Source organism: Bufo bufo, chromosome 3 (genome assembly GCF_905171765.1).
Source record: "Bufo bufo chromosome 3, aBufBuf1.1, whole genome shotgun sequence".
Taxonomy (NCBI): Eukaryota; Metazoa; Chordata; class Amphibia; order Anura; family Bufonidae; genus Bufo; species Bufo bufo.
The window spans coordinates 169,815,773-169,836,981 of record NC_053391.1 but is presented as its reverse complement, the minus strand read 5'-3'; positions in this window follow the sequence as shown (position 1 = coordinate 169,836,981).

Sequence of the window (21,209 nt, the reverse complement as noted above, 5' to 3'; positions counted from 1 at the left end):
GTGTTCCCCCCCTTCAGGGTTGAACAAAGGGGGGAGGTATGTAAGAAGCCGCAAGGGGCCGTCATTGATGGAAGGTATGTGTCACTGAGATTCCTGGCCTCTGTGAGGTAAGAGCCGGTAATTTTAAGTGTCAGCGGCAGCTAGTGCTGACTATCGCTGTTTTGTTTTTAGTATGGCTATAAAGCCGATCTGGGCCGGCTCTTACTGGGAGTAGCCAAAGTGCTGGGTGGGTGGCTATTTTGGCCTATATAAAACCCATCCAGCAGTCTCAGCTGGTTGTGGTTTATCCTCCATCTGACAGAGAAGCTGGGGAGTCTCTGTGTTTTGGGACCTGTGAATTTGTGCCCTGCTAAAGGGCTGAGAGCCACATGCCGGGAAACAGGCCCCTAAAGCCTGCTGTGGACTACGGGTGGAAAACTGCTAAACAGGTGAAGATTTTGTTATATGGACATTGCATGGTGTGAACAAACACCAAGACTGTGAACAGTCATTTTGTTTTTCCTTATGTGTGAATAAACACCAAACTATTTAAGTTAAAGACTTTGTGTTTGCCTCTACACTGCGTCCGCTAGCCTGTCTACCAGAGCAAAACCCCACAAAATATATAGAAACATTGTAGCAGAGTGCGCTCCAAACTTACTAACAACTAAGTGAACTTTATAATTCAGCTAATACTGCTAAATATGAACTACTGTACAGTAATACTTTTAAGTTAACTACACGCCAAGACAAAGATACACAAATCAAGGAAACCCCTTATTTTTTTCACATGTATGGACTTTTTTATATATATGAGAGCTCCGCATTAAAATGGACCGTGTTCATATAGTAGACTGTATGAAGTTTTGTCTTCTGTTTTTAGTTGTCATGTACATGTAAGGTATTGTTTTTAATATAGTGTATAAAATAGTAAAAGTGTATGCAAATTACTGTGAGCCAGCCATTAATTGTAATTAATTGGGTCTATTCTGATGCTGCCAACCGCCTGATGCCACACACATGTTGCCTCTGCTGCCATATTCTCCTACTGCCACTATCTTGTGCTGTTACTGCCACAGCTGTTGACCCCCACCTCCCCACTCCGTGACGGCGCCACTATGTTGACTCTTCATGCGGTTGCCACCCTCAACACTCTGTGACCTGGCCACTATGTTGACTCCCCATGCAGTTGACACCCTAACCACTCTGTGACGGGGCCACTATGTTGACTCCCGACTCGATCACTGGGCCACTTTGTTGACTCATCATGGGGTTGTTACTCTCACCACTTGAATAGAAAAAAATAGCGGTAGGGTCCAGCTTCCAATAAAATACAATTTCTTTATTTTGTTAAAGGTAAAATCCTAGTACAAGATCACATATAAAGTCTTTGTGTTTCGGACCACGAAAATTCAGTCCTTACTCATGAGATGTGTATGTCAGGAGTAAGGACCGAAGTTTTGTGGTCCGAAACAAGTAGACTTTATATGTGATCTTGTACTTAGATTTTACCGCAACAAAATAAAGAAATTGTATTTTATTAGAAGCTGGACCCTACCGCTACTTTTTCTATTCAAGTTGTCTCACAGTCGAGTCCAGTGCTGTTTCCATGCTTCCTAGGATTGCACATGGGTGAGCGCTGCATTAATTGATTTTGAAACTTACTCCCACTACTTTGACTGGGCCATTGTGTTGACTCCTCATGCTGTTGCCACCCTCCCCATTCTGTCACTCAGCCACTGTGTTGATCTCTCATGAGGTTGCCACCCTCCCCACTCTGTTGGGGCCATTTTGTTGATTCCAATCACTGTTGACACCCTCACCACTTTGTGACAGGGCCACTAGTGTCCCTGTTTGGCCTTGTTGACATCACCATTTATTTTACCCTTCTTCTGATCTGTCAGAAGGATGGAAAAAAAGAAAAACACAACAGATCTTGTCTTTGGAGCATCCGTAAGGCCTCCTTCACATTGTCAGTATATGGCATCAGGATTTGCTGATGATTTGGAAGCCAAATCAGGAGTGGGAAAAAAACACAGAACACATGTAAATATTCCAATCACGTGTCATCTCCGTTTTGCATCCACTCCTGTTTTTGGCCTTAGCAATACTGATGGATTACTGACCAAATGCTGACCGTGGGAAGGCGGATGCTCAAAAGACAGGATCTGTTTTTTTGGGATTATTCTTGTGACGTCAACACAAACTTACTGATGACACTCTCTCCACTGTCATGGGCCCATTACTTGTTTCAGCGTGTAACAGAACAGATTCTGTACAAATCTATGTGGAATCAGCTGACAATGTAAACCTGACCTCTTTCACTCTATAGTAGAATCTTGGGCCACTGCACTGTTAAGTCCTTTATACCTGACACTAACATTTACCTGTAAGGCTGACTTCACACTTGTGTTATTTGGTGAGTTTTGGACATGTAACTGACTACATAAGTGAAGTGTGAACTGATTCTAAGCGTGACGCCTGTCAACTGCCTGTCATACTGAGGCACAGTAACTTTTTCACTAGCACAGCGGACTGGCTATGCATGTTTCTGCTACACATAGTGTTGTACACCGAGATACATGCTCCCGGCAGCCGGGAAATAGCTGATTTTTAATGCGCTTCATCATAAATTAATTTGGATCAAATTTTTGTCATGGAACCATGAACCAGACGTACAACAAGAGATAAGTGAAAATAGGAAGGCTTTATTGAAAATAAAGCTGTAAAGCAAAAGTCCAAACGAATGGTGAAACCGAAGCAGAGTCTTTGAAAGGCCAGAGATCAGGAACCAGAAGGGTAGTCAGACGAAGCCAGGATCAGGAACCAGCAGGGTAGTCAGACGAAGCCAGGATCAGGAACCAGCAGGGTAGTCAGACGAAGCCAGGATCAGGAACCAGCAGGGTAGTCAGACGAAGCCAGGATCAGGAACCAGAAGCAGCAGCAGTCTTAGAAGCATGTGAACACAGGAGGACCAAGCAAGGAACTGAAGCCACAGACCTCCTATATATATGAGCTAGGCATCCAGCTCCTCCCAGTGGGAAGGAGGAGCCGCAGGGTGGAAGGCTACAAGAAACCCAGAAACCAAGATGGCCGCCAGCACATGTCAAACGAAGGAGAACAGCAAGAAGGTAAGACCATGACAATTTTGGGGGGAAATTTGGTGAAGCATTCGAATCGAAGTTTAAAACTTTGCTCATCTCTAGTTCTGAGGTCTTTATCATATACGATCAGAATTACTGTTCATTTTCCCATTTGTAAATGTTCCCTGTGAAATCATTTCTTCAAGGAAGCGTATGTCACATAAGTATAGTCCATCCAAATGCACAGCCTGACCAGGTCATATATACTGTATTTCCACCATTTTCTGTCCTCAACCAGCTACTCCTGTAACGTCATTCGTTTATAGTTATGTTAGCTCAAATGCTGGTTGAGTGACATATTCATGCTGCTTTACTTATACATCCCTAGCAACACAATTTGCAGAATATGCTGTATAAATAAAGATTATTATTATTATTATTATTATTATTATTATTATTATTAATATTATTATTATTATTATTATTTATTCAATTGGGTTCTGAAATTTTGTTGTAATTAAAAGTCGGGTAACATTTCTCTAGTACTAGTTAATGAAGAAACAGAAAACAATAAAGTTTGCATATTCATTGTTTTCCTGCAACATTCACGAAGGAGATGTTGGCAGAAATATTTAGAATCAGATAAATTGCACAGAGATTGACAGAATCATTGAAATCATTAAAATATATATATATATATATATATATATATATTACGCATTGCCTGGGTTGACAGCTTACATTTTTTTGTTATGCTGTCACTAGAACCAATTAAAGCAGATAAAAGCAGTGCTGTGCTATGTACCCCTAATTTTACTTGACTTGTATTAAAGAGAAAATGGAAATTATCCGAGACAAGAGCTGAAACGCCTGTTTGACAGCTCCAAAAAACTACAAATGCAGCTTGACCTTATCACCCAGCATGGGAAACAGCTTGATGATCTAATCAAATGGTTTGAAAGAAATTCGATCTATGTTCACCTGGCACACAAGTTTTTGGTGTTAATAACAGTTATCAGGAGATGAAAAGAGGTCAACAATAGAGATGCAGAAAATTATTCTGAATATTTTACAACATTCATTGAGGTATTAAATAATATACCATTAAACCTGCTCTTGATTAAATTACTAAGTATGCCTATTCTATGCTGAATGATGCTGCACGCCATTTCAAACATGCATTTACTAAATATCATGTCGTTACAGATGCTTCGCTGTTGCCTCTTGAAATCAGTTTGTGTGGGCAAACCATAAACACTTAAAGGCGTTGTGCAGTGGAAAGATATTACTGACCTATGGTCAAAGTAGGTCATCCTCAATCAGCTTTTTGAATGAGTAGTGGTGCTCATGAATGCACTGTTTCCGCTTCTAAACTAGCTGTGTGACATATCATTTGTAGCAGTTGTGCAGTGTAATTAAACCTGAATTATTCACTTGACTCACAGAATATAGGAATAAACTCCCAATAGGGGACAAAAAAAATAAAAAAATATAACTTTTACTGGATATAGTTAAAAACGAAATATATGAAACCCCAAAACTAACACATATGTGTGTACACAATACATCAATATAAAAAAATATATATCATGAGCCCACACAATTGATAAATGTGTAGGCACAATTAAGCAAAAGATTAGCACGGGCAATAGGATAATAATCAACTGCATATGATATATACCATTATATTGCAGAGGACCACGGTTGTGACCATAACTCACGGTTAGTTGATACAGTCACTAGATGCCAGGCAGTCCTCAGGGATAGCAACCAACAAATGGGGTGGGGAAGATGTTAATTCCCTAGGGTGACCCTACAGGTTTCCCTGCCTAAAAGCGGAGCACCCGCCCCGAAAGAGGTGACCCCACTTATCGGTGGCTAAACCCTGACAAGCCCTGGGTGTCCCTGCTAATATCTTCTCCTTCCGAAGAGGGAAGAGAAGATATTAGCAGGGACACGCAGGGCTAGTGACTGGTATCAACTAACCGTGAGTTATGGTCACAACTGTGGTCCTCTGCAATATAACGCTATATATCATATGCAGTTGATTATTATCCTATTGCCCGTGGTAATCTCTTGCTTGATTGTGCCTACACATTTATCAATTGTGTGGGCTCATGATATATATTTTTAATATTGATGTATTGTGTACCCACATATGTGTTAGTTTTGGGGTTTCATGTATTTTGTTTTTAACTATATCCAGTAAAAGTTATATTTTAGTTGGTTTTTTTTTTGTCAGTGATATAATGAATTATTCACTTGAATAATAATAAAAAAATAGTGTGTTTTTGAATTTAAATTTTTGTATTGCTCACCAAACATTTTTAATGGTTCATTGCAATCAAGATATCAAACAATATTTTGATACCAAACAATATTTTTTTATGCTTTATTATTTGATATATATATATAATATATACAGTAAATATACACTGAACAAAAATATAAACGCAACACTTTCGGTTTTGCTACAATTTTTCATGAGCTGAACTCACTGATCTGAAACATTTTCTACATACACAAAAGACCCATTACTCATAAATCTGTCAAAATCTGTGTTAGTGAGCACTTCTCCTTTGCTGAGATAATCCATCCCACCTCACAGGTGTGGCATATCAAGGTGCTGATTAGACAGCCTAAATATTGCACAGGTGTGCCTTAGACTGCCCACAATAAAAGGCCACTCTGAAATGTGCACAGTTTTGCCTTACTGGGTGGGTGGATGGGGGGGTCATAAAACCAGTCAGTATATGGTGTGGCCACTATTTGCCTCAACCAGTGCACCACATCTCCGTCGCATCGAGTTGATCAGGTTGTTGATTGTGGCCTGTGGAATATTGGTCCACTCCTCTTCAATAGCTGTGCGAAGTTGCAATATATTGGCAGGAACTGGAACACGCTGTCGTATACGCCAATCCAGAGCATCCCAAACATGCTCAATGGGTGACATGTCCGGTGAGTATGCTGACCATGCAAGAACTGGGATGTTTTCAGTTTCCAGGAGTTGTGTACATACACTTGCAATATAGAGCCATGCATTATCATGCTGCAATATGAGGGGATGTTCGTAGATGAATGACACAATGGGCCACAGGATCTTGTCACAGTATCTCTGTGCATTCAAAATGCCATCAATAAAATGCACCTGTGTTCGTTTTTCCATAACATACACCTGCCCATACCATAACCCCACCGCCACCATGAGCCACTCGATCCACAACATTGACGTCAGCAAACCGCTCACCCACACAATGCCACACACGCTGTCGGTTATATTCCCTGAACAGTGAAAAACGGGACTCATCTGTGAACAGAACGTCTCTCCAACGTGCCAGACACCATCGAATGTGAGCATTTGCCCACTCAAGTTGGTTACGATGACTAACTGTGGTCCAGACCCCGATGAAGACGACGAGCATACAGATGAGCTTCCCTGAGATGGTTTCTGACAGGTTATGCAAACCTATTGTTGCTTCAGCTGTCTGCATGGCTGGTCTCAGACGATCATGGAGGTGAACATGCTGGATGTGGAGGTCCAGGGCTGGTGTGGTTACACGTGGTCTGCGGTTGTGAGGCCGGTTGGATGTACTGCCAAATTCTCTGAAACACCTTTGGAGATGGCTTATATAAGAGAAATTAACATTCATTGTACGGGCAACAGCTCTGGTAGACATTCCTGCAGTCAGTATGCCAATTGCATGCTCCCTCAAACGTTGCGTGATAAAACTGCACATTTCAGAGTGTACTTTTATTGTGTGCAGTCTAAGGCACACCTGTGCTATATTCATGCTTTCTAATCAGCACCTTTATATGCCACACCCGTGAGGTGGGATGGATTATCTCGGCAAAGGAGAAGTTCTCACTAACACAGATTTAGACAGATTTGTGAACAATATTTGGGAATAATGGGTCTTTTATGTATGTAGAAAATGTTTCAGATCTTTGAGTTTAGCTCATGCAAAATGGGAGCAAAACCAAAAGTGCTGCATTTATATTTTTGTTCAGTATATATTGTAGAGGACGCCAAGGTTGGGTCCTCAGTGACAGATATGTATCACCATTATTTGGGTTGTGGTGCTTTTAAGAAAGCACTACCTTGGATCCGGTACCCACAGGGTTAACTCACTCTCCTGATAAGAGGAAAAGGAAGTGAGTGAGTGGGTGGTGTGGAGTGGGTGGTGTGGTGTGGTGGACACACTGCTGTGGCTGGCTGTGAACAGAGCTGGAAACTGAGGACATGTGGAAAGTTTGGCAGGAGAGCAGACTGGAATCTACCACGGACTAAAAAGAACCCAGGGTAAAAATACCTTTATCGGGTAAAGGCAGAGGTGAAGAGGTATTGTGCGTCCTGCCCCACGTGCCAGCTAACAGCCCCAGTGTCACACTATCGGAACCCCCTGGTACCTTTGCCCATAATCGAGGTACCGTTTAAGCGGATTGCCATGGACCTGGTTGGGCCGTTGGTAAAATCAGCACGGGGACATCAGCACATACTAGTCGTGGTAGATTACGCAACTAGGTACCCAGAGGCGGTCCCATTAAGGAACACCTCCTCTAAAGCTATAGCTCGGGAATTGTTTCAGATGTTCTCCTGCACTGGACTGCCCAAGGAGATCTTGACGGACCAGGGCACCCCGTTTATGTCGAAGGTCATGGCGGACCTCTGCAAGCTGTTTCAGATGCGACAGTTGCGGACGTTCGTCTATCACCCACAGACGGATGGCCTTGTAGAGCGATTCAACAAAACATTAAAGCTCATGTTAAAAAGAGTAGTCCAGAAGGACGGAAAAGATTAGGACATGTTGCTACCAGCCTTGTTGTTCGCCATACGGGAGGTTCCGCAGGCCTCCACGGGATTCTCGCCATTTGAACTCCTGTATGGGAGGAGACCCCGTGGACTTCTGGATTTGGTGAAGGAAACCTGGGAAGGTGAGTCCTCACCGCACCAGACCCTGGTAGAACACATCTCCCAAATGAGAGAGAGAGTGGCTAAAGTGATGCCGCTGGTTAAGGAACATCTCCAGAAGGCCCAGGATGCCCAGAGGCGGGTATATAACCGGTCAGCTAAATTAAGGCAGTTTTCAATAGGAGACCGAGTAGCGGTTCTGATTCCCACTGTGGAAAGCAAGTTCTTAGCCAGGTGGCAGGGTCCATTTGAAATGGTAGAAAGGGTAGGTGAGGTGAATTATAAGGTACATCAGCCTGGGAAGAGGAAACCCTACCAGATCTACCACGTAAACCTGTTGAAATCCTGGAAAGATCGGGATCAAGTGACCGCTATGGCAAGGGTCATGGTAGAGGAACCTGTAGGAGCCGACCAGGTATTTGTGGCTGACACGCTGTCCAAGTCCCAAAGGCAACAAACAATAGAGTTTATCAGAGAAACAGAGATAAATTCTCAGGTTTGCCAGGGCTCACTAATGTCGTTAAACATGACATTGTCACAGAGCCTAATGTGATAATCCGGCTGAAGCCATACCGAGTTCCAGAGGCCCAGAGGAAATCGGTATCTGAAGAAGTAAAAAGAATGCTTGAGCTGGATGTCATTGAAGAATCGCTGAGTGAATGGTCAAGTCCGATTGTGTTGGTACCGAAGCCAAACGGCACACTGCGATTCTGCAATGACTTCAGAAAACTAAATGAGGTTTCAAAGTTTGATGCCTACCCGATGCCCCGGTTAGACGAATTAATTGAGAGATTAGGGCCTGCCCGATATATCACTACGCTGGATCTCACAAAAGGGTACTGGCAAATTCCTCTCACCCGGGAAGCCAGAGAAAAGACGGCATTCTCCACTCCGGAGGGCCACTGGCAATACAAAAGGATGCCCTTCGGCTTACACTCTGCCCCTGCCATGTTTCAAAGAGCTATGGACAAGATATTGCATCCCCATGATCGGTACGCATCAGTATACCTGGATGACATTGTCATTTTCAGTACCGATTGGGAATCCCATCTCCCTCGGGCCCAGGCAGTCCTAGACTCTTTGAAAGGGGCAGGGTTTACAGTGAACCCGGAAAAGTCTGCCATTGGGATGGAGGAAGCAAAGTACCTGGGATACACCGTAGGCAGAGGGCTAGTAAAGCCACAGATGAGCAAGGTAGAAGCCATACAGAACTGGCCTCGCCCTCTTACCAAGAAGCAGGTTCGGGCGTTCTTGGGGATAGTGGGCTACTACAGGAGATTTGTCCCTAACTTTGCCACTATTGCGGTCCCTTTGACGGACTTAACAAAAGGAAAGAAATCCGTCATGATCAAATGGAGTAGGGAGGCTGAGGAGGCTTTTCAGAAACTTAAAAGGGCCTTATGTGAGTCTCCGGTGCTTGTCACACCAGACTTCTCGAAAGAATTTGTGGTCCAGAAAGATGCTTCAAGTGCAGGTCTAGGTGCCGTCCTGTCTCAGGTGGTCAATGGGGAGGAACACCCTGTGGTCTTTCTCAGCAGGAAGCTGACAGCGGCAGAGAGGAATTATGCTGTGGTAGAGCGAGAGTGTCTGGCCATCAAGTGGGCTCTAGACTCTCTGCGATATTTCCTGATGCGTAGGAAATTCCGCCTGGTGTCTGACCATGCCCCATTGACCTGGATGAGACAGCACAAACAGACCAATGCCAGGGTCACGAGATGGTTCCTCTCTCTCAAGGATTTCAACTTTGTGGTCGAACATAGGTCAGGGAGTCAACATCAGAATGCTGATGCTCTCTCCCGGGTGCATTGCATGTTATTCACAAGTGTCTCCGCCGCCCCTTCTTTCTCAGGACCTCGGCAATTCGACTGGGCATGCTCTCAATCAACTTCTGGGCCAATTCCACACTGATAGCAACCGATTCGTTAATAATCACTTCTTGGAGTTTGTCAGAATTAGTGGGTTTATGTTTGTCCACCCGCCTCTTGAGGATTGACCACAAGTTCTCAATGGGATTAAGATCTGGGGAGTTTCCAGGCCATGGACCCAAAATCTCAACGTTTTGGTCCTCGAGCCACTTAGTTATCTTATGGCACGGTGCTCCAACTGTTGTTGGATTGTTGGAAGAAGTTGCTGTTGGAGGGTGTTTTGGTACTATTCTTTATTCATGGCTGTGTTTTTGGGCAAAATTGTGAGTGAGCCCACTCCCTTGGATGAGGAGCAACCCCACACATGAATGGTCTCAGGATGCTTTACTGTTGGCATGACACAGGACTGATGGTAGCGCTCACCTTTTCTTCTCCGGGCAAGCCTTTTTCCAGATGCCCCAAACAATTGGAAAGAGGCTTCATCGGAGAATATGACTTTACCCCAGTCCTCAGCAGTCCATTAACCATACTTTCTGCAGAAGATCAATCTGTCCCTGATGTTTTTTTTGGAGAGAAGTGGCTTCTTTGCTGCCCTTCTTGACACCAGGCTTCCAAAAGTCTTCGCCTCACTGTGCGTGTAGATGCGCTCACACCTGCCTGCTGCCATTTCTGAGCAAGCTCTGCACTGGTGGCACTCCGATCCTGCAGCTGAATCCTCTTTAGGAGACGATCCTGGTGCTTGCTGGACTTTCTTGGACGCCCTGAAGCCTTCTTAACAAGAATTGAACCTCTTTCCTTGAAGTTCTTAATGATCCTATAAATTGTTGATTGAGTGCAATCTTAGTAGCCACAATATCCTTTCCTGTGAAGCCATTATTATGCAACGCAATGATGGCTGCACGTGTTTCTTTGCAGGTCACCATGGTTAACAATGGAAGAACAATGATTTCAAGCATCACCCTCCTTTTAACATGTCAAGTCTGGCATTTTAACCCAATCAGCCTGACATAATGATCTCCAGCCTTGTGCTCGTCAACATTCTCACCTGAGTTAACAAGACGATTACTGAAATGATCTCAGCAGGTCCTTTAATGCAGCAGTCCCCAACCGCCGGGCCGCGGCCCAGGACCGGGCCCTGGAAGATTGTTTTCCGGGCCGCGGTAGTACAGAGGAGCGGAGACGTCCGTGATAGGTTAATGCTCTATGACGCACTGGCCATTGCCAGGGGCGGCCCTAGAGACTGTAGCCCTGGTGGACTGGCTGGTACTAGAGAGCGCGCAGACTTAGGGCTCATGTTCCGGTAAAATTCAGAGCTCTGTCCGGTGCCCTCAGCGGGAGTATGAGGCGGCTACGGGCAGAAGGTAACCAGTCAGACTGTGGTGAGTTGGACAGGGGGCAGACGGCGAGGGTGACACATAACAGGTTCCTATCTCCTGTGAATCACTGAGTGTCGTTCCGCGATCTGCCCTGCCAATGTCGCGCCTCACATCTGTGATCCATCCATTACACGGGGGGATGGGGATATGTGCGAGCAGCCGGCATGGTGATAGTGTCGAGTCGACACATGTGGAGGTCTGTCATCTGTGCACTTACCCGTCTATCGGTCGCAGCGCATCATCTCCAGGGCAGTTGAAAATGGCGAAGCCTTTACCAGAGCCCGGCCTGTACTTATGTGCTAACTGTCCGGCAGACATCAGAGCCCATGTCCCGGTGAGAGAGCCTCGGCGGGGGGAGAGTTAGTGCAGGGGAGGCAGATCGGGAGCACAGGTAGCGGCGCTGCACTCGCTGACAAGTGGAGGGAGGACAATCAGCCCATCATCCTCCTGCTGTACACAGCTGGGGACATGATGGGGCTGCGGGCAGCGTAACATCCCGGGGCACCAAGTGCTGCCAGGTCCCTGCATGGCCGGCTCTGCGGCGGTAAATGATGCACTCTGCAAAGTTTGTAATGTCTGCCTGCTGCAGCCAAGTTGGCCTCGAGCACGGCCATGAACCCAGCGGGGAGCTGCATACCTGCTGCCATCATTAGGCCGGAGCTCCTGCTAGCCACAACTGGTGGCCATTCCTGCACCGTGCTCCATCCCTGCAGTTACCATTCGGCCACTTCTTAGTTCTGTCCCTTTTTTAGGAAAGCTGGGTCTTGGTAACCACGGGCGAGTCTAGAGTACCCCTCGGTCAGGAGGGGAACATAGAGACAAAAGAAGGGGTATGGGGGGCACACAATAGGGTAGTAGGTTCAATACAAACTTAATTGTTAAACAAGTAGAGGTGCTCACCTTTTTAGGTTGTGTAATGATAGACACAACTCTATTGTAGGTATGTAAGTGAAAGAGAGACTTTCTTGATCCGTGAATGCAGCCGCAGAAGAGGTATCTTTAGGAACGGAGGCCCAGTCCCCCAAAGGATGCTTGTAGAGAAAAAGGTTTCTGATCAGGCGCAAACACACAGGATCCAATCCGTCTCTTATAGGTGAATCACAGATAACTATTCAAAACATACATGCCATCACAGTGTGTAATTGCAGCCCATAATTATTGATACTACAGGAGAGTATACTACAAATAATCGGCGATTGTCTCTTGATATCAGTATAAATAAATAAGAAGGGAGGACCAAAGTCACATGACCGCAGTGGTGCCTGCGCTCTGCTCATCTATCTTTCTTATTCCGGCACCCGGTCATGTGATCGCAAGGCTCGCGATCACATGACCAGTGTCCATGACTACAAAGACGCTGCTCTGTGGAGACCCAGGGTATGCGCTCTCACTATTCACTTAGAGGGCGGCTGTTTAAGATGGGCGCAGGATCGCGATCGATACTCCACATCTACTCCGCTAGTAGGAATGGCAGTGAGGGGAAAAGTTAGAGACACTGGGCTTGTTATAATAATATGTTAATATACTAAGAGTTTGTCCCCAATTGATGAAAAGGGGGTACATATATTGACCAAAATGAATATAATATAAATATAAATATAGATGTATATAGATAAAGATAAATAAATATATATATAAAAAGCAGAAATCAATGCACTTATAATGAGTAAAAAATAAAATAAAAATATATATCTAATGAATAGAATTGCAAAAGAGATATGCGCATTATCGCTAAAAAAGCTAATAGCCATGAGGCACGTTTTTTTACCCCTATAGTATATAGGTAAAAATATAGAAATATGAAAATATATATGTATATAAAAGCATTTAAGCATTTAGACCCCTCCACCCTGTTGGGGGCGAGGGTTGAGGTGAGTATAGATCAATGTCATGAACAAAATATATTGAAATATATACATAAATAATTATATATATATATATATATATATATATATATATATATATATACAAAAAAATATATATAATATATATATATACATATACATAAATATATATATATATATATATATATATAAAAATATATAAAAAATACATTCATAAAAACATAAAAATATATACATATATATATATATATATATACACTCACCTAAAGAATTATTAGGAACACCTGTTCTATTTCTCATTAATGCAATTATCTAGTCAACCAATCACATGGCAGTTGCTTCAATGCATTTAGGGGGGTGGACCTGGTCAAGACAATCTCCTGAACTCCAAACTGAATGTCAGAATGGGAAAGAAAGGTGATTTAAGAAATTTTGAGCGTGGCATGGTTGTTGGTGCCAGACGGGCCGGTCTGAGTATTTCACAATCTGCTCAGTTACTGGGATTTTCACGCACAACCATTTCTAGGGTTTACAAAGAATGGTGTGAAAAGGGAAAAACATCCAGTATGCGGCAGTCCTGTGGGCAAAAATGCCTTGTGGATGCCAGAGGTCAAAGGAGAATGGGCCGACTGATTCAAGCTGATAGAAGAGCAACGTTGACTGAAATAACCACTCGTTACAACCGAGGTATGCAGCAAAGCATTTGTGAAGCCACAACATGCACAACCTTGAGGCGGATGGGCTACAACAGCAGAAGACCCCACCGGGTACCACTCATCTCCACTACAAATAGGAAAAAGAGGCTACAATTTGCACAAGCTCACCAAAATTGTTGAACTGTTAAAGACTGGAAAAATGTTGCCTGGTCTGATGAGTCTCGATTTCTGTTGAGACATTCAAATGGTAGAGTCCGAATTTGGCGTAAACAGAATGAGAACATGTATCCATCCTCTGATGGCTACTTCCAGCAGGATAATGCACCATGTCACAAAGCTCGAATCATTTCAAATTGGTTTCTTGAACATGACAATGAGTTCACTGTACTAAAATGGCCCCCACAGTCACCAGATCTCAACCCAATAGAGCATCTTTGGGATGTGGTGGAACGGGAGCTTCGTGCCCTGGATGTGCATCCTTCAAATCTCCATCAACTGCAAGATGCTATCCTATCAATATGGGCCAACATTTCTAAAGAATGCTATCAGCACCTTGTTGAATCAATGCCACGTAGAATTAAGGCAGTTCCGAAGGCAAAAGGGGGTCGAACACCGTATTAGTATGGTGTTCCTAATAATTCTTTAGGTGAGTGTATATCGGTAAATAGATACATATGTCGATCCAAAACTTTCTATAAGTTAATCTCAAAGGCTTCGTTGAGGCCGTACGGATGCAGACTATTCAACTTGAAGATCCAGTCTCTACGTCTAATATTCTGGATATCCTTATGTAGGTGACACAGGATTTGTTCAATTGGGGTCACCTTAAATCCAGCTGAACTACCCTCATGGTGTTCCGCAGCATGTCTAGATACACTGTGTTTCCAAAATCTCTTCTTAATCTTAGATCTATGTGTGTTCACTCTATTACGTAGTGTTTGGATCGTGCGCCCCACATACTGTAAATTGCATGGACATTCAAGAAGATATATAACGTGACTGGATTCACAGTTAAGTGCGGACATAATGGGGAATGATTCCCCACTCACTCGGCTGTAAAAAACAGATGTTTGACATATATTGAAGCAGCATAGACATTTTTTGTGTCTGCACTTAGAGCTACCTTTGGGGGCAGCAGCATCGTCACTCACAATGTGATGTGTAGCAGGATTGAGTTTGCTGGGTGCCAGAATATTTTTGAGGGTACGTGCTCTTTTGTACGTAAGTCTGGGAAAGTCTGGAATAATTTGATTCAGAATCAGGTCTCTTTTTAAGATGTGCCAATGCTTTTCTAAAACCGCTTTGATCAATAGATGATTTTGGTTAAAGGTAGTGATAAAATTGCAACCATATTTTCCATTACTAATCTCTTTCTTCTTTTTAGACACTGGGATCAGACATTCATCTTGGGTGAGTTCTGTGGCCTTTTTTCTTGCGCCATAAATGATATTAGAAGGATACCCTTTCTGAGTGAACCTAGAGGCCAAAATATCGCACTGCTGGTGAAAGTCGTCCTCGCGAGTACAATTTCGTCTGAGTCGTTTGAATTGACTGAAGGGGATGTTCGTTTTCCATTTTCTATAATGTGTACTCTTGAAGTCTAAATAGCTGTTGCTCTCTACGTTTTTGAAAAAAGTGTGTGTATTTATTCTGCTGTCTTGAATAAAGATTTCTAAATCAAGGAACTTGGTTCTTTTGTTATCAGATGTACCAGTAAAAGTAATACCCCAATCGTTGGTGTTGATATATGAGATGAAATTATCTATAGATGTTTGGTAACCATTCCAAATAAAAATCAGATCCTCTATATATCTGCGGAAGAAGACAATGTTGTTATTGGCCCAGAAACTGGAATGGTATATGAAAGTCTCCTCAAACGGCCCCATAAACAAATTCGCAAAACTGGGCGCGAAATGCGTCCCCATAGCGGTTCCACGTATTTGTTTATAGATATCAGTTTGAAATGTAAACACGTTGTGCGTGAGTATAAACTCAATGGCTCTCATGATAAATGTTTTTTTGCGCAACGGGCATTTCAGGATCATTATCAAGAAAACTGGAAGTGCACTTCATCCCTAAGTCATGGGAAATGTTCGAGTATAGTGCTGATACATCCAAAGTCACCCAATGGTAACCATCTGACCACTCAATGTCTTTGAGTAGGGAAATGAGTGATGCAGAATCTCTGAGGTGGGATTTTAAATTAAGAACGTGTTTCTGTAGATGAATGTCAATGTAGTGTGACAGATTCCGTGTGATAGAAGAGACACCCGATATTATGGGTCGTCCCGGTGGATTTTGAATATCCTTGTGGATTTTAGGAAGATGGTAAAAGGTTGCTGGTGTAGACTCTTTAACCATAATGTATTCCCTTTCTTTCTTATTCAGACAGAGATCCCCAGATTTTATTAGAGTCTGAAACTCTTCTAAATAAGTTTCAGAGGGGTCACACTCAAGAAGTAAATAATATCTGTCGTTGGAAAGAATGTTGAGAGCTTCTTTCACATAGTCTACGCGGTTCTGGATAACGATCCCCCCCCCCTTGTCTGCATTTCTAATAATTAGATTGGTATCAAGTTGTAATTTTTTGAGAGCTAGTTTCTCCGATAATTTCATGTTTTGCCTTGTTTCTAGTTTCTGGTTAATATCCCTGAAGTCGTTTGAGACCACAGAATAGAATGTGTCAAGGAAATTTCCCTTATGGTGAATGGGATAAAAGGTAGAGGGTGGTTTAAGGCCAGAAGGTAATGGAGGTAAGGCTACAGTCTGTTCGTTGTCCAGGGATATAGTATTGGGCTCTAAGTTGGACCCAGTATTTGAATTTTCCTTTATCTTAAAATGCCTTTTAGGGGTAAGTTTCTTGATATATCGATTAAGGTCGAGAAAAAGATCAAATTCTTTGATTTTGCTAGTAGGACAAAACGAGAGTCCTTTAGAGAGTACTGCAATCTCATTAGGTGTCAGTATATGGCTAGACAGATTAAAGATGCTATAGGAAACGGGTGATGTATCTGGTTTAGGAATCAATGTTGGCTGCGAGGGGTTGGAATTTTTCTTTTTGCGCTGGCCTGCTCTACAGCCTCTCCTTGTTTTTTCTTTTTACAGATTTGTGGCCTAGTGGGTGAAAAAAATGAGCTATATTGGTGGTTTTTGGGCTTTTTGGAATGGACTGGATGGTAGTGGGATGAATCAGAGGGGGAAGGTCTAAGAAAGATACCATAGATATGAAAGGGCCAGCTGATGAAGATTCTATGGTGGGTGAGCCGTTTGGTTGGTTCACGTCAGTATAGGCAGAGGTAGTAGAGGATGTACTAGCGAGTGTATCCACGTGTGGGGTGGTTGATGGAGGGGTACTCTCATGGATGGTGAGAAGAGAGTCAATCTCCAAATCAGAGCAGGCTGACGGAGTGGGGGAATTGGATGTAACTGATGAATGTTGGTCAGGATGGATAGAGAACTTGGTTGGTGGTAGATTGAGTGGACCACAGGTATTAATTATTTCTGTGGAGAATATGGAAGATGGGGAGGTAAGAGTGAGTGTGGTATTGGTAATAAGAGGGACATGTATTCCACTTGGGGTGAGTAACGGGGTCTGGAAAACAGAAACTGGGGATTCCTGAGTAACTGTGTTGTCTAATCTACCATTTGTATGCACAGATCTATTTATGGGCGTGTGACAGACACTATGGGGTGTACGTTTCTCAGAGTTAGAAATTAGGGTATTTTCAGTGGATATTCCATTGTATTTGGGTGTGTGGTAAGCCTGTAATCTATAGTGATTATTAGGTCTATTGCCTTGAGACCGTGACATTTCATTATGATTTGATCTAGTCCGATTGGAGTATGACACCCAAGGTTTTTGGAACCTTCTATATTTATGGTCTTGTTTTTTTAGAAGGGAAGGTTGAATATGAGTAGCACTACCACTGGGAGGGTTGGTTTCCATATGTGATGTATTATTGTTGTCTATAGCATTATCCATTAGGGTGGGGATAGCTGGGTGTGGTAAGGTATGATTACCTGTGTTCTGTCTAGGTATATCAGATTTTAGCCAATATTTAATGATATTAGTGGCAAAATCTTGTCTGTCTCTATGGAGTTTATTGCTTTTCTTATATAGCGTGTCTTTTTCCACTGATAGGATCCTAGATGTAATGAGCCGGTCGAATTTGGTGAAGGCAGTATGTGATTTGTATTTAGATATTAGATCGTGGCATGCAGATATTTTTCTACCACATTCTAGGTATAATGACCGCCTTTTATCAATCAATCTAGTGATGAGACCTTTTGCGCATTCAAGTAAATAAATGTCCCATTCTTTACAAAAGTCAGTATCCTCTTTAAAAGAGGTTGGATCCTGTGTGTTTGCGCCTGATCAGAAACCTTTTTCTCTAGGAAAGCTGAGTGACAGCCTGTATACCACACAGAAAGCTGGGTGGCAGCTCCTAGGAGAGCTGTGTGGTATACAGGCTGTCTGTCACCCAGCTTTACTGGTCTCCTGAAGAGAATATATCTCAGTATAGGAACATTTAGATACGTTATCATATGATTTACCCATTCAGGAGTCTTGGAAAGCCGGGTTGCAGCTCCTATAAGAACTAAGACTACTGAATGGCCAAATCATCTGATGACTTCTCTATATGTTCCCGTACTGATATATATTCTCCTCAGTGACGTCACAGCGCAGGGATTATACATACAGTGACGTCACAGCGCAGGGATTATACATACAGTGACGTCACAGCGCAGGGATTATACATAGTGACGTCACAGCGCAGGGATTATACATACAGTGATGTCACAGCGCAGGGATTATACAAACAGTGACGTCAGTGTCACGTGTTATTTTTGTAGCTGAAAATAAGGCTTTATAAAGTAAAAAAAAAAAATGGCTCCTAACTTTTTTAGCTGGCTCTTAGATTCCAAGGAAATTTGTCAAGCCCTGCCATAAGGTCTCCTATTATTAATCTGAGGTACATGGTGCTATTACATTAGTACCCCCCATGTACCTCACATTTAAAGTAAGTGGCCCCAAGCACCTCAGAAAATAATGGGCTGACCAGCACCCCTAAGCCCCGCCCACCCACTAAGCCCCGCCCCATAACCCCCCACCCCACCCGGTCCCTGGGAAAATTGTCGTCCGTGAAACTGGTCCTTGGTGCAAAAAAGGTTGGGGACCACTGCTTTAATGACAGCAATGAAATAATGAAATGCAGTGGAAAGTTTTTTTGGGGATTAAGTTAATTTTCATGGCAAAGAAGGACTATGCAATTCATCTGATCACTCTTCATAACATTCTGGAGTATATGCAAATTGCTATTATAAAAACTTAAGCAGCAACTTTTCCAATTTCCAATATTTATGTAATTCTCAAAACTTTTGGCCACGACTGTACACTTAGAAAACGCAAGGCCATGAAACCACTTACGGACTGGCTACGGCATCACAAAATCATCTACAGATGGACATTTCCATTTGGACTTTCATTCCTCCATGATGGTCGTCGCATCCACATATCTTCCTACAGTGACCTGAATAAAGCATACAATCTCCTCCAACTTACCCCATTGCCCATAGAAAACTGGGAAATGGTCCAGAATCTGACCACTTTACCGGACTTGCTTACTGTGACGCCCTGGGAGCCTCTCCGCACCCCAAAACTCCAAAGGCTCAGAAGAGGAAACTTTTCATCCACCCCAAAACGTCTAGATCTTCCGGATAAGTAATCAGCTTCCAGCCTTCTTCATTTTGAAAAGAGAGCTATAAGATTTATGCTATGGGACTTTCTGCCGCTAATCTATTACTACAGTATTCTCCACACAACTTTGCTCTCTCTACTGAGTGGAGATACAGGTACTCATACTCTTACTCCACCCAGCTATACCCTATCTCCACCCAGTATTGGACGACGAGACAGTAGGGATTTTTCCCATCTGTCCACAGGCTAGGATAGTTTTATAACCGAAAAGTAATCTATGTGATGTATATGATAACTCCCGTACCATAATATCCTACATCCCACAAGATACAACAAGTGGAGCTCTCACCCCTGTACCCTTATTACCTTTAACAATCCACTAAGCTCTCTTCCCTAGTTAGATCAGAAAAGGCTAATCCCCCCCCCTCCACTCTTAGTTGGTTCAGCCTCAAAAATGGTTGTTCCCCAGAATTGTGTAACCCCACAGGTCCCCTAATAATAGTAATCTTCAGTACTAATGACTCCAAAGAGGGAAATGCCTCTAGGTATTTTACCCCCCCCCCCCCTTATTTTGCCTAACCAGAGAGGCGCAGATGTCAAGTCCTCTTTTGAATGGCGAATAGGCAGCCAATTTTGGTTCTTATTCCTTGTTTCATTTTATGTTTTACACTTTTTTTGTTTTGACAGGTACCCACGGGCAGTTTTACTACTCATTTATGTGTATGACTTTGGGGTTGTGCAGAGAAAGAAAGTGCAGAGTTGTTGCTGTCTGAAGGGGTGGCTGACAGTGTGCTCTTCTCGAGATGGCACCCTCTCTCTCCTCCTATTGCTGGTTGGTCATTACCTTTTTATTAAGCTAATCATAGCCCCCCTGTACCCCTCTACATACCCAAATATGTCTGATTTCAGACTAGTATCGTACATTGTCAAGGGGTTGAGATCCCCTTCTAAGAGATGCCAAATCTTCTCTCTTCTAAACAAAGAGAAATGTTCAATAGTTTTCCTCCAGGAAACACATTTCAAGCATGATAATTATCCCAACCTCTCTTACTCTAAATTCCCCAGCTGGTACCATTGCGGGGCTGGGAGTGCCGCCTCGAGAGGAGTTAGCATAGGCTTCCACAGAGCCCTACCCTTTCAATATCAATCCCACATCCAGGACCCAGAAGGTAGATACCTCATCCTCAAAGGCCAGGTGGGACAAACACTGTTCACATTTGTGAACATTTACGCTGCTAATACAGATCAAATTTACTGGCTCATCACTATCCTCTCACTAGTAGAAGCCCACAGAGAAGGATTCCTAGTTATAGCCGGAGACTTTAACCTAGCCTTCAAGCCACTCATTGACACCTCCTCAAAAAAATCCCCTGTTTCGTCGAGAGCACTTAAATTGTTACATGCAAAACTCTATAATCTGTGTCTTATAGACATTTGGCGCTGCCTTAATGCTGAGACACTAGATTACTCCTTCTATTCCCCAGCGAATAACTCATATAGCAGAATAGATTACATTCTAATTCCAAAAGAAAAGCTACAATTCTGCTCATCCTCTCGGATAGGTGACACAACCCTGTCTGATCACTCCCCTATATATTGCGATATACATCCAGAGGTTAAGTCTGATAGACACACAAATTGGAGGTTCAATGAGTCTTTGCTGGGCAATGCCAAACATAAATCACAAATATCTTCCTTCCTGGAGGAGTATTTCTTAACCAATAACACTCCAGAGATATCCCCCCAGGTCCTTTGGGACGCCCATAAGGCCTACATTAGGGGCAGACTAATTAGTCTCT